The following is an 11,228-nucleotide window of genomic DNA, read 5'->3' as shown; positions in this document are numbered from 1 at the left end:
TTTTCTTTCTTTTTCAGCTGGGTTTTCAAATGGATCAGTTAAGAAAAAGTCCATGGCAGTGCAGATGGTGATGACAGCTCATACAGGAATGCTGCTAGATTTCTAACCATTGCCTTGAAATACTGATTTCAAACTTCAGTGCTGTAATGACAACATAAATGAAGGTAAATCAGATCCTTCTGTTTCTTAGAAAGTATTCTCCCAATCTGAGGGCAAGAAACAAGCAGAAGGCATCTATAGATCTACACCTAAGCACAGTGTTTAAAGTTGTTGAGTGGCTTGCAGGGCACAGGGCTGCTTTGTAAGATCGATTGACTCCAGCACAGAGAAACAGAATGACTGAGTTAACACAGAAGAGAAAGTAAAGGTGTAAATTGCCCAATTTTCCAGGTATAACTGTGCCAGTTAAGGATGTTTCCATGAACAGCTCATACCACTGATTGTAGAGATACAACGCCATGTGTCCTCTAACACAAGTGATCATGTGCACATTTTCTAAAATACCGCAGGCAGCCTGGGTTTGCTCAAGTCATCTTTCCTTAATGCCAAACATTACATCTATAAACAGCTGTTCTGATTGAAAATGTTTTATCACCATCCATTGGTAGAAGCTTGCAGCTCCCCCAGTTCTGCTGGCTGACCAGTTCATTTCAATTATTCCTAATCTATCCCTTTCTGTAATTGGGGAAAACCAGCCAGATTACATGCCGCTGTGGGCAGACAAACTGTGCTGGGTTAAAAGGTTAGTGAGCAGAGGTGTCTCGCATTGTCTTCCCATGCTGCAGCTTTCCCTGCCCAGAGAGTCTGCTGACTATCCAGTCTCTGGTCGAACAGCTGATACTTAGTCATCTGGTTTTTTTCCCCTCCTTCTTTTTGATCTTTTTTTTTTTTTTTAAACTGGATTAATCTGCTGTTTGAATTCACGACATTGCCATAGGAATGCCTGTCCTTCTGCAGCACAGGGGCAACACCAGGGAAACAAATACCTGCTGGCAAGGTAGGTGTGATTCTTTGCTCCAGTGGCAATGCCAGTTTGAGTACAAGGCAAACCATCAATTAAAAAAAACTGGCCCACAATCTTCAGAGTTGACCAGAACTGAGAATGTGAAAAGGAACTTCCAGGAAATGGGAGTTCTAGGAGAAGACTCCGAGAGACCTGGCTGATTAGCTCTCTAAAAAAACCTCTGAGATTATAAGAACAACAAAGTAGCTTGATGTCCATGACTACTTATAGTTCATACTTGGGCTATGTGCTGGTTATATCACTAAGTTATAGAAGCTTGGAACCCTGAAGAAAGACTGTGATGGTGGAAGGTGGGTGGTATTTAAAGTTATGTTTATCATGTGCTCTTAAATCTCAAAATATGTGTATAGGTGGTGTTTGGGGAGGTATATTTTTGCTACTGGGTGTCTAGAAATTAGGTATGTGGAGACCTGAGGACTCTGAGCACGTTGCCTCCATTTGGGTGTCAATTGAGTCTGTACGCTGGAAATATAGCAGGAAGCCCAATTTCCTTAAACTCCTGAGCAATCAAAGCCAAATACTTATGAAAAGCATCTTTCTAAGGGAATTCCTTGGAATATGGCACAGGATTTCAGAAGATCTATGATAAGTCTTTTTGAAGATCTTAAAATCTATGAAATATTGAATGTGTACTTTCAAACTGTGGTTTTTTTGGTAGTTTGGTAATGGAGAATTGGCTGCTGGTTTTAGCCTGTGGCCAGGAAGACAGTAACAGCAGTTATGTAATAAATCAGCAAAGAATCAGCTTTTGACATTCTCACAATGAACTGCAAGCAAGCTAGGATTTCCTGAGAAAGTTATTCCATTCTTTTTGTCTAGGTTGAAGAACCCAAAACGAAACCTATTCCCCAGCTCTGGAATCCCCACTATTGTTAGAAGATGATTCTGCATAAGAACACAGGTAAAAATAACATTTTTGCTTACCCGTAAGGAAATAAGAACTTCCACAGGTGTCGTAAGACTAGTAAATCTTAGTAAACTGGGATTATCATCCTGAATACTTGTAGATAGTAGGAAAAGAAATGGGGTTCAAACCTACCATTTTAATTAAGTACCAGCCCTCCAGGTTCATGGTGTGCTGCTTCGTTAAAGCCCTAGGTCACAAGCCATGGGTTCCATGATACATGAAGCCTGGCTTTAGGCTCCTATTACTGGATCAAAATGGTGCAATGAAATGATGGAAAGTATTGAGGTGGACTAAAGCTACCCTGTTGGTTCAAAATCTGTTTAAAAAAAGTTTTACTTTTTACTCACAGGCTTTATGTGTGACTAGAAACCATCTTTCCAACATCTAATTTTAATCCTGTTTAAGTATTACTCATCATTTTTACCATAGAATGAAAACAGTAGAGCTGGCAAAAAATACATATATGGTATGCTTTGGCTGTTTTCATAGAATTGCCATTGTAAGCCTATGACTAAGAAATACTGATCATACATACTGAGGAAGTATTGATCGTAACAGATCTGTTATTAAGTCATAGAACCACAGCTGTCTAAAGATGTAAGTCTTTGTTTTTCTGCTGTGTCAATCATACCAGTCTAAAACTTGGTCCACTGCTCTGTCTCCTCCAGATATATTTGCTTATCCTACGTAAAATACTGGAAAAAGAAAGCATAAGTATGAAGATTAATGTTCTCCCATGGTCTGTGTATTTTGAGTATAACGTCTCAAACCATGATTACAGGCTTTTTTCCCAACTTAAAAATATTTGCATTGTAGAAGCTAGTTTAAAGAAAAATGACTAGTTAAATACACGTTGAATCTCTCAGTGCTATTTTGTGTTTCTCCATTGTCTCTCCACTTTGAGCTCTGCTCTTATCAGATGGAAACCAGAAGAATGTTGGTTTTAATTGCTGATTGTAAATGTGACAACCCGTACTTTCAGTGGTGGTATTTGTTAGTTTTAGGGAACAGAGATATGGAGATGTTAGAGGACAAAATAAGATACCTGTATTCCTGCATGGACTTCAGTGGGAGTCCCAGAAACTGCCTGAGGGTACAACCTTTTTATTTTCTAATCATTAAATTTATCTGAGTTTTATGAGCCAACTACTTTTTTTTGGTTAAACCAAAGTTAATCTGGAATAACTTTGTGTGCATCAGCGGTGTTGTTCAGATATACACTAGCCCAATTAATGTGGAATTGTGCCTGCTGGACAGAGTTGTTACTAGGGCATTGCCACCTTTTTAGACACAGTTTAGGAATTCAGCTCAGTAAAAGACACAGTGCAGATATTATACTGACTTCATATGCAGATGCTTTACTTAAAATACACAAAATTAATGAGATGGAAATTTTTTTCTTCAGGACCATGATGCACTTTTTTCCAGTAGGGGGGAAACAAAACTGGAATATGATTGATGAGTCAGAAGGACATCAGTCTTTGTTACTGGCTCAAAAAGCTTGGAAATAGGAAAAGTGACAGTGGAATACAACCTTTTTATTTTCAGTACAGCAGCAGACTTCATATCTGAAGATACAGACTTTGGTTTTCCTTTTATTGTCTTGGTTCATCTGCATTGGACTGCAAAACAGATTAATTCAACTAAGTAGCATTAGTATGGCTTTCAGCTCCCCCATAACTAGCATAGCATCTCCTTTATGCTAACTGAATGTTCTACCAGTTTCAGTGAGCAGTTTTAGTTCATGTGAGGAGAAGGGATTGAGCACAATTTTCTAGCCTGAGCTCTTTACAGCAGTGCTAAAGTCCTGCATTTGGACACTAACATCATCACAACAGCGAATGCGAAGGTCTTTCCATCGCTCAGTGCAAGCCCTGCCAGCACAAGGCTGTGCATGGCACCTCAGTGTCTTCCCAAGGGTTCCCCTGCTGCACATGGGGCTCCCAAGATTTCTAATGTTCCTGTTATTCATATTCAGCCTTAGCATAAACATGAAATCGATATTAATGGCATGAACACATCACTCTGTTTTTCGTACACAAAGCTGACATCCAGAGACTGCATAAAGACCCAAAAAGTCTCCCTAGGTTCACTTAGGAACAAGATTAGGACTGGAGTTTGATTCTTCATCCTGATGATTCAGAGCTGTTTGGTTGGGGTTTAGTTTTGGTTGGGGGTTTTTTTGAACAGTTAACTTTAAGGGGAAATAATTATAAAAGGTCTACATGTTTACTTTTAAACACAGCTTTTTTTCCACTCTGCCCCAAGTCTGACATTTTAATGACCTGCTTTGCCTTGGTTTTTACTGGCAACATATATTGAAGGGGTATTTTATGTACAGTTTTAACATTTGAACAACACAGCTCCGTGTTCTGTCACTCTTTTATGTTGTGGAAAATGTCTTTTAAGTTTTTATTTCTTTTAATTGCTTACTAATTTGAGGGCATTTTTGCAAATGTCTTTAGAAACTTTCAGATTTATCATTGGTAAAGGTTATTAATTTAAGAAGAGCAAGCAAAGTAAAGGCTACATATATTTTCACTGAAATTACTATCCTAAATGACTCCATGGGGGGTTTCTTATAGGGGTCACTGAAAGGCAGAAAGGAATGTTTTTACTTCTTTGCTTTGTCACAAAAATTAGGTTACAAGGGCTATAAATGCAGGTAATACTTTTTATTACTAGATTTTCCTCTGTAATGAATATAACATTTCTTCTTTTCATATAACGATACCCACTGAATGTCTTGGTACTTAGCATGTTTACTCTTACCTTTAACAAGGGTCTAAAGTAATTCCCTTTTAAAAGGCTTGCAAGCAATCTGAAGGCAAGAAAGAAACCCTGTATGGCAGGATCGCTGCTGGAAGTGGAAGATTGAAGGGGGACACTGTCTTGCCTGCTGCCAACAAGCTCATCAATAACACCAATCCTTGAGTAGGTGAGGTAGTGAGAAGTAAAAACTAAAACTGGAGAAGTCACAAGTCTGAATCAGAAAGGCCAGAAAATTTTGCAATGCAAAATACAAAATTGGTCACACATTTTCCTGCTATAAAACACGTTGCTCTGTGCCAGTCTGCCAGAATCCACATTTACATGATTCTCTAGTTCCAAAAAAGACTTAGTCCCGCTATTGCTTTGAAATTTGGGCCACATTGTTAAACCGGGATAAGCAGCTCCACCTCAGTGAGGCTGCGCTCTTTAACAGCTGATCTAGCGAGCATGCTACAGTTGTTCAGTATGACTAGGCTCACAGGGCTCTCTCTTCAGGGGATTACACCTCCTTCCCAGCTTTGCTCTTCAAGAGGGGCATTAATATTCTCTGAAAGGCGGCCACTCATCTGTAGCTCTGTAAGGCCGATCTACTTTGATCTTGGCCTCAGAAATAGAATGATGAGGGATAAGAGTTCAAAGCATAAGAAGAAACTCAATATGCAAAGAATGTACCACATCTTAATAAGTAATGAGAATTCCCTCTATTTGTTGCTGTTGTAAGGAAAAATAGTTTAATATCTTTATGGGATTAGGACTCCATGGTACTTTGCTAATGAGTGGCCAGAGCTATTAAGATTTTCTTTATGTCTCCAGATAGGCTGGCAAACAAACATCAATAAACAATGGCAAGTCTAAGACTGGCTATTAAGATTTTGATCTGGCAAGTATTTTATTAATGTGGCTAACATGTTGAGTTATTTTGATTGTAGATCCAATAGAGCAAATATATAATACAGAATTTCAATCTTTTCCTTACAAGCAACTTGAGGATTAAGGAAATTACCAGTTATGAATGGCGGCTTTTTAACAAAGTTTATCACAAATGACCCCGGATTGTGAAGTGTTTGCTATTCAAACAGCCATAGATGGACAGGAGATTCAGAAAATTACCAGTGAAGACAAAATTCCTGGGTTTTTACTGGTTTGCTCAGACCTAAGGAGATATCATTCACATGAACACTTAGCCTGCATAGCAATGACAAATACCAGCAAATTTAGCTTTCATAAGTGTGTTTGAGAAAGATTAGCACACACCGTTCAGTTCAAGTTTTAGTTTTTAGGTTAGCTGCCTTTCATATTAATCAGCTTTGGTTTTTTCAGGGCTGCTTTTTCTGTGTAAGAGCAGTGGGTGAATGCCATGTTTAATAACCCCTTACACCGACTAATTCCTTTTTCCAGCAATTGTGTGGTTTCCAAAAAAATTAAATTTGTATAATTGGAAGAAGAAATGTAGAAATGAATGTTGTTTGTCCTTAAAGTGGTAGAGAAGCTTATGTTTCAAGGAGTCACGTAGCCCTTTCAGGACCATTTACTGTTCCTCAAATTCCTTTCTATTTATTTTTCCAAGTCCTATAAGTATAGTAGGATTTAAGGTCAGCACAAGATACTTATTCACTTGATCAGCTCAGATGCTAATTGTCACAGTGAAGTATAGCATACTAAGGAGAGTGAGATATTTCACATGCAAATTCTGATTTTTCTGAGTGTGATGGAAGGAATTACTAGCAAGGATTTTCATCAGGTCAGTGTCGAACCTTGTTTCCTTATTCACTTTTCACGACTGGTAAACAGCCATGCCATCTCTCTCTAGCGTCAATCCAACTGCCTAGAAACAGATTACTAAATTCTCTGCTTTACAGACAGACCATGATTTCATTTTCCTTTTGGAAAATGTTTGAGAAGTATCAGTGACTTGTACAATAGAGGCCAAGCATGAAAAACTTGTCAGTCAAGAGAATGTCACCCAATAAATGTCCCTAACAGCTCTTTCCTCTTTTCTGATTCGAAAGGAGAGTAGCTTTAATTAATTTATTGGTCGGCATCTGTTTAACAGGCATATGTGTGATGGGTTTCTGAACACACCTGGTCTATTTTTTAATGTAACCTCCAAAAAGATTTTGATCTTATTTTTAGCTTTAACCTTATAAAAATGTAACAGCACAAAGAATTCTTACAGTGACTAAACTCTTTTTTTTTTTTTTTTTTTTTAAATTTAAATCCCAGTTTCAAAGGAATTTAGCTATGACCTGGATTTTAATTTTCTTGGGGATTTTACTAATGCTTGAGGGGGAAAATCTGGTACATTTTCAGCATATTAAATACCTGTTTGTGTCAAAGTAGTCATTAGATTTCTAATTCATTTGATTACAGTACAGTGATACAGCAAGGGGTATGTCTGGATATTTATCATCTTTAGCTATGCTATCATTAGAATATGATTTCTTTATTTTCATTATTGGGGCATGCTACAGTAAATGCACCTAAATATTGCTCAGTTTTGAAACCAATTAATTATCCTGTCATTGGTGCAACATTATTCAATTTTACATTAAAATTGTTTTCCTGGAGACCTAAGCTGGATTCAAATAAACTGTTCATTTTTGGCAACCAGGAAGAAATGGAGTCCTTGTAAAAATCAGACTTTGGAGTGAGGAAGTTGGCGATTTTTTTCATTAGTTTCATAGGGCTCATTGTTCCTATTCTGGAAACTTTATAGCTGCAATCACCTACGGCTAGAATCTGATTTTTACTGAGGTGCTATAATAATTATACTAAGTACTTTCTGTTTGTCACTGACAAACAGCAATCCTTGAATGTCACTTAAGGAAAATAGAAACTTTTATATTGTGGGTTAGTTTCCAAAACTTCATGGTTTGAGTTCTCAGGAATAAGTACAAGCTTTTCATTAAATAAAACCAAATCAAACAAAAAAACCTACCCTAGGTTTTGCATATAACCAGGAAATCTCTCAAACTCTTGGACATATTCACAGAGATGTTCAGGGTAGTGGGGAGGAATATATGAAAAAGAACAAGAACTTGCAGAAACTTTGAGTTCCTTAAATAAAATATTTTGCTAAGAAACTTAAATATGACTTACTGAGAACTGAAGGTTGACAAGTTTAACTAAATACTGTAATAGCAAAACAAACAAACAAAAACCTTTCAGTTCACTTGTGGATTAGCAGTTAATACTCTGAAATCCACAAGCTATGGCTATCTGTGCTGTTATAATCCAAAAGAAGAACTCTACATTTTGTATTTTTCAAAGGAAGATCTTAATCACCTCTTTGTAAGCCACCAAACCCCTTATTAAAAGTCTGGGCCCAATCCTCCCTTGAAAGAGTGGCCCCAGCGAACTATGGTCTTTGATCCTAAATTGAGAACAACTCCTACTGAAGGTAACAGTATGTGATTAAGGACTGCAGAATTTGGGCCACTGACATTAGTGAGACTGACTGCTCATGTGAGTAAAGAACAATTTCATAACGTTAAGGACCATTATTATGTTTGGTAGCTGTATTCTTATTAACTCTTCTTCATTGTTTATTCAGCTTAAATAAGATGAGCAGTATTACCTTGTTGTCAATATTAACATTAATCAGTGGAAACTAGAATGAAAATGACTGCAGTGATCTTTTTATTAAAACTTATGTTTATAGCATAAATACTATGTAATGTAAAAACAGTGATACAGTTGCGAGTCTTACTCTTTGATATCATATTTTTTAAATAAGTTACTGACAATCTGAATCGTTAAACTTAATTTTCTGTTAACATTAACTCAGTCCCACACACATACAAATTGTTTTTCCGTCATACTAAATGTGTCCTAGTAGGTGCATTCAGCAAGGGGACCTAGAGAGCTGGGACCAGCTGCCTGCTCAGGCCTGGCACAGGGTGCCGTGTCCTCCAGTTGGGAGGGAAGGAAATAATGGAACATTCTCCCCCAATTCTTATGTGCAAATGAGGGCACATATAGTATAACATTAACAGCTGGGCTGTTCAGTTAACTTCTATAACCAAACCAGAGTAAAAGGTCTCTCTGCTAAATGGATTAGGATTTTCTCCATCCTTAGGGACTGGGGGGATCCCTCAGCTGACCTGTACATTCTCTCTGTAAGAAAGCAAGCTTAGGGATGGTAATTTTTCTGAAGTGCGGAGGATGTCTGAACTGCATGGGTTTGCTTCTCTGTAACTTCAGTTTACCTGCAAAACCAGGCATTGTGACAGCTGTGATACTGAGGTACCAGAAACATCGTTTAAAAAAAAAAAAAAAAAAAAGACAGACATTTAACTTGCTCTGCCTGAACTTTGTAAATGTTTTGCAGTGGCACATTGCTGATTTCAGATTTTTGTGTTTGTCGCAAATAGGAAATGTTGAAAGAACCTGGAGCTTAACAGCTTAGCTCTTTCCTTTGAGAGGAAATAGAATTAGAACCTGCATGTGCTTGGCTTATACTTCATAATACATTTTATTATTAGAATTATAAATTAGGCCCCTGGGCACTAAAATACAGTGTAACTAAAAACATAACTAACCGAGGTAAATTGATGCCTGCCCTAATGTATTTTACCACCACAGAATACCAGAGACTGCCTCTCGCTCTGAGCCCTCCACTCTTAAGTGGGTCTATTGGCACCAGTATTATACTGCTATAACTAGGCTGGGACTTGAATCTGAGCCACACTCTTGGTTTCCATCCGTTCATCGCAACTGGAGTGTCTTGTAGGTTTTTGGCCGACTTTCACCTTCTACAGGTGGTGGAAGGCCAGCTGCAAGTGTGTTTATTCTCATTAGCTGTACAATAAGCCCTGAGCTTTTCAGTGCTAGTGATGGAAGAGAGAAGAGATTATCTTTTGTATGTGTGTGTTCTTACACATCTTTCCATGCTGGCATTTAGCAGTGTCATGATTCAGTGGTGCAGGAGTCAGTCTTTTGCTTAGCATTTTCCATAGGATCAGCAGTCAGAAAAGCTCTGAGAGTGATACAGTCCCGTTTCCTTGATATTATGCAGTTATCCAAATCTGTAAAAACGGGGGTAGTAAGACTACCCCACCAACTTGTGCTTGATGACTATAATCATGAGTGTTTCTGAGGAGAGACAGTTATTTGAATCAAATTGGTTGCCTTCTTTGTAACTTCAGTTTATCTTGTGAAAATACTGTCAGAATAATATATGCTTCCTTTATAACCAAGAAGTTCTACTCTTGATCGATAGGACTTACATTTCATTTGTCAGGTTAATGAATTATTAGTCTTCCAGGGTTTTTTAGTACATTTCAGTCTTTTTATGCAGCAGACAGCTGTGACAAGGCTGAGGTGGAAAAGTAGCCTAAGCCCTGGTGCTAAATAGGGACCAGTACTCTTAGATCTCACTGGGTGCCCCTTATATGACTAAGGTGGAAGCACTTAGGCTAATGCCAGCAACTGCAGCCAGAAGTGATGCTGGGAGAGCGCCCTAGTGCTTGGGCTTGACAGTTTGAGACAGGGATTAGACCTGGGAACTCACCGTAGCCCTGATAGGAGGGTGCGGGGCTGGGAAACATATCCTTTGGTAGCTGAAATGTTTCGACTATACGGCAAAGAACCTTAAGGACTTGTGTTCTCAGAAGGTCAGCTAACGGAGCTTTGAAACCACAGTACGGGACCTATCTCCCTGCGTGTCAGGATTGTTGCTGCAGATCAAACCATGCAGCTCTCTGGAGCTCCAAAGAAACTGAAGTTCACAGGGGCCGGGATTTGGCTTTCCAAGTTGGGCTGCTATTCCAATTGTGTGCAGCAAGCTGCATACAACTGGAGAATAAAATCATCAGAAAATGCAACTGTGAGTTTTTCTGCCTACCAGTGACAACATTAAGTGCTTTGCATTGTCCCCTCAGGATTTTATCAAGCAAGTAATTTTTTTTTTTTTTTGGTGAATTTACTTTTACTTTGGGTGCATATGAGGAAAATGAAGATTTCACATTCAGTAAGTTAGTTTTGTTCCATAAACATTAACTATGCATGTTAAAGCTGTCCTAGGGCAATCCTGGTGTGCACACAGTAGTGTTTCCATCTTTTCTATAAATATTTGTAGTTGATCATGCATTACAATAGAGCATTCCTCTCTTTTGACTTTGCCCTTTTTTTTAGCTTGTTCATCTGATTTGCACAGAAGGGGGAAGAAGTTTTTATGGAAAAGATAAACTGCAGACTCAACTCTTTGTGTGGATATGTGTGTGTATGTTATTAAAGCCTGCTGAAAGGCTATTTATGGATTTTAGTGAGAAGGCATTGTTTTCATTTTTATGGAGCTAATGAAATCTGGGGTTTTGTTTATCTACATACAAAGTTCTGTGGAAAAAAATGTAAGTGGGAATGACAAGTAAACATCAGAAGTAAAAAGTTAGCTTAAGTTCTATTATTGCATTTTAAATGTCATATTCATCTGCTTTCATTTCCTCTGTGAACACTTCCTCCAATTTTTGTATGCTACTATATTTCAAAACTTTTCGACCAATAAATGGAAGTCTTCTGATGTCA

General features: G+C 38.1%; 1 long non-coding RNA gene across 2 annotated transcripts; it reads left to right on the top strand.

Moving 5' to 3' along the window:
• Nucleotides 1–938: 938 nt before the first annotated feature.
• Nucleotides 939–11,022, top strand: LOC127021248 (uncharacterized). 2 transcript variants are annotated; one of them, XR_007767184.1, is made up of 3 exons: nucleotides 939–997; nucleotides 1,844–1,925; nucleotides 10,839–11,022. It is a non-coding gene; the product is annotated as an uncharacterized LOC127021248 (long non-coding RNA). The 2 variants fall into 2 exon arrangements; XR_007767185.1 differs by lacking the exon at nucleotides 10,839–11,022 and adding an exon at nucleotides 4,740–4,783.
• Nucleotides 11,023–11,228: the final 206 nt, after the last annotated feature.

This window comes from Gymnogyps californianus, chromosome 12, assembly GCF_018139145.2.
Source record: "Gymnogyps californianus isolate 813 chromosome 12, ASM1813914v2, whole genome shotgun sequence".
Classification (NCBI taxonomy): Eukaryota; Metazoa; Chordata; class Aves; order Accipitriformes; family Cathartidae; genus Gymnogyps; species Gymnogyps californianus.
The sequence above is the reverse complement of the archived record's forward strand: the minus strand, read 5'-3'. Positions and strand labels throughout refer to the sequence as shown.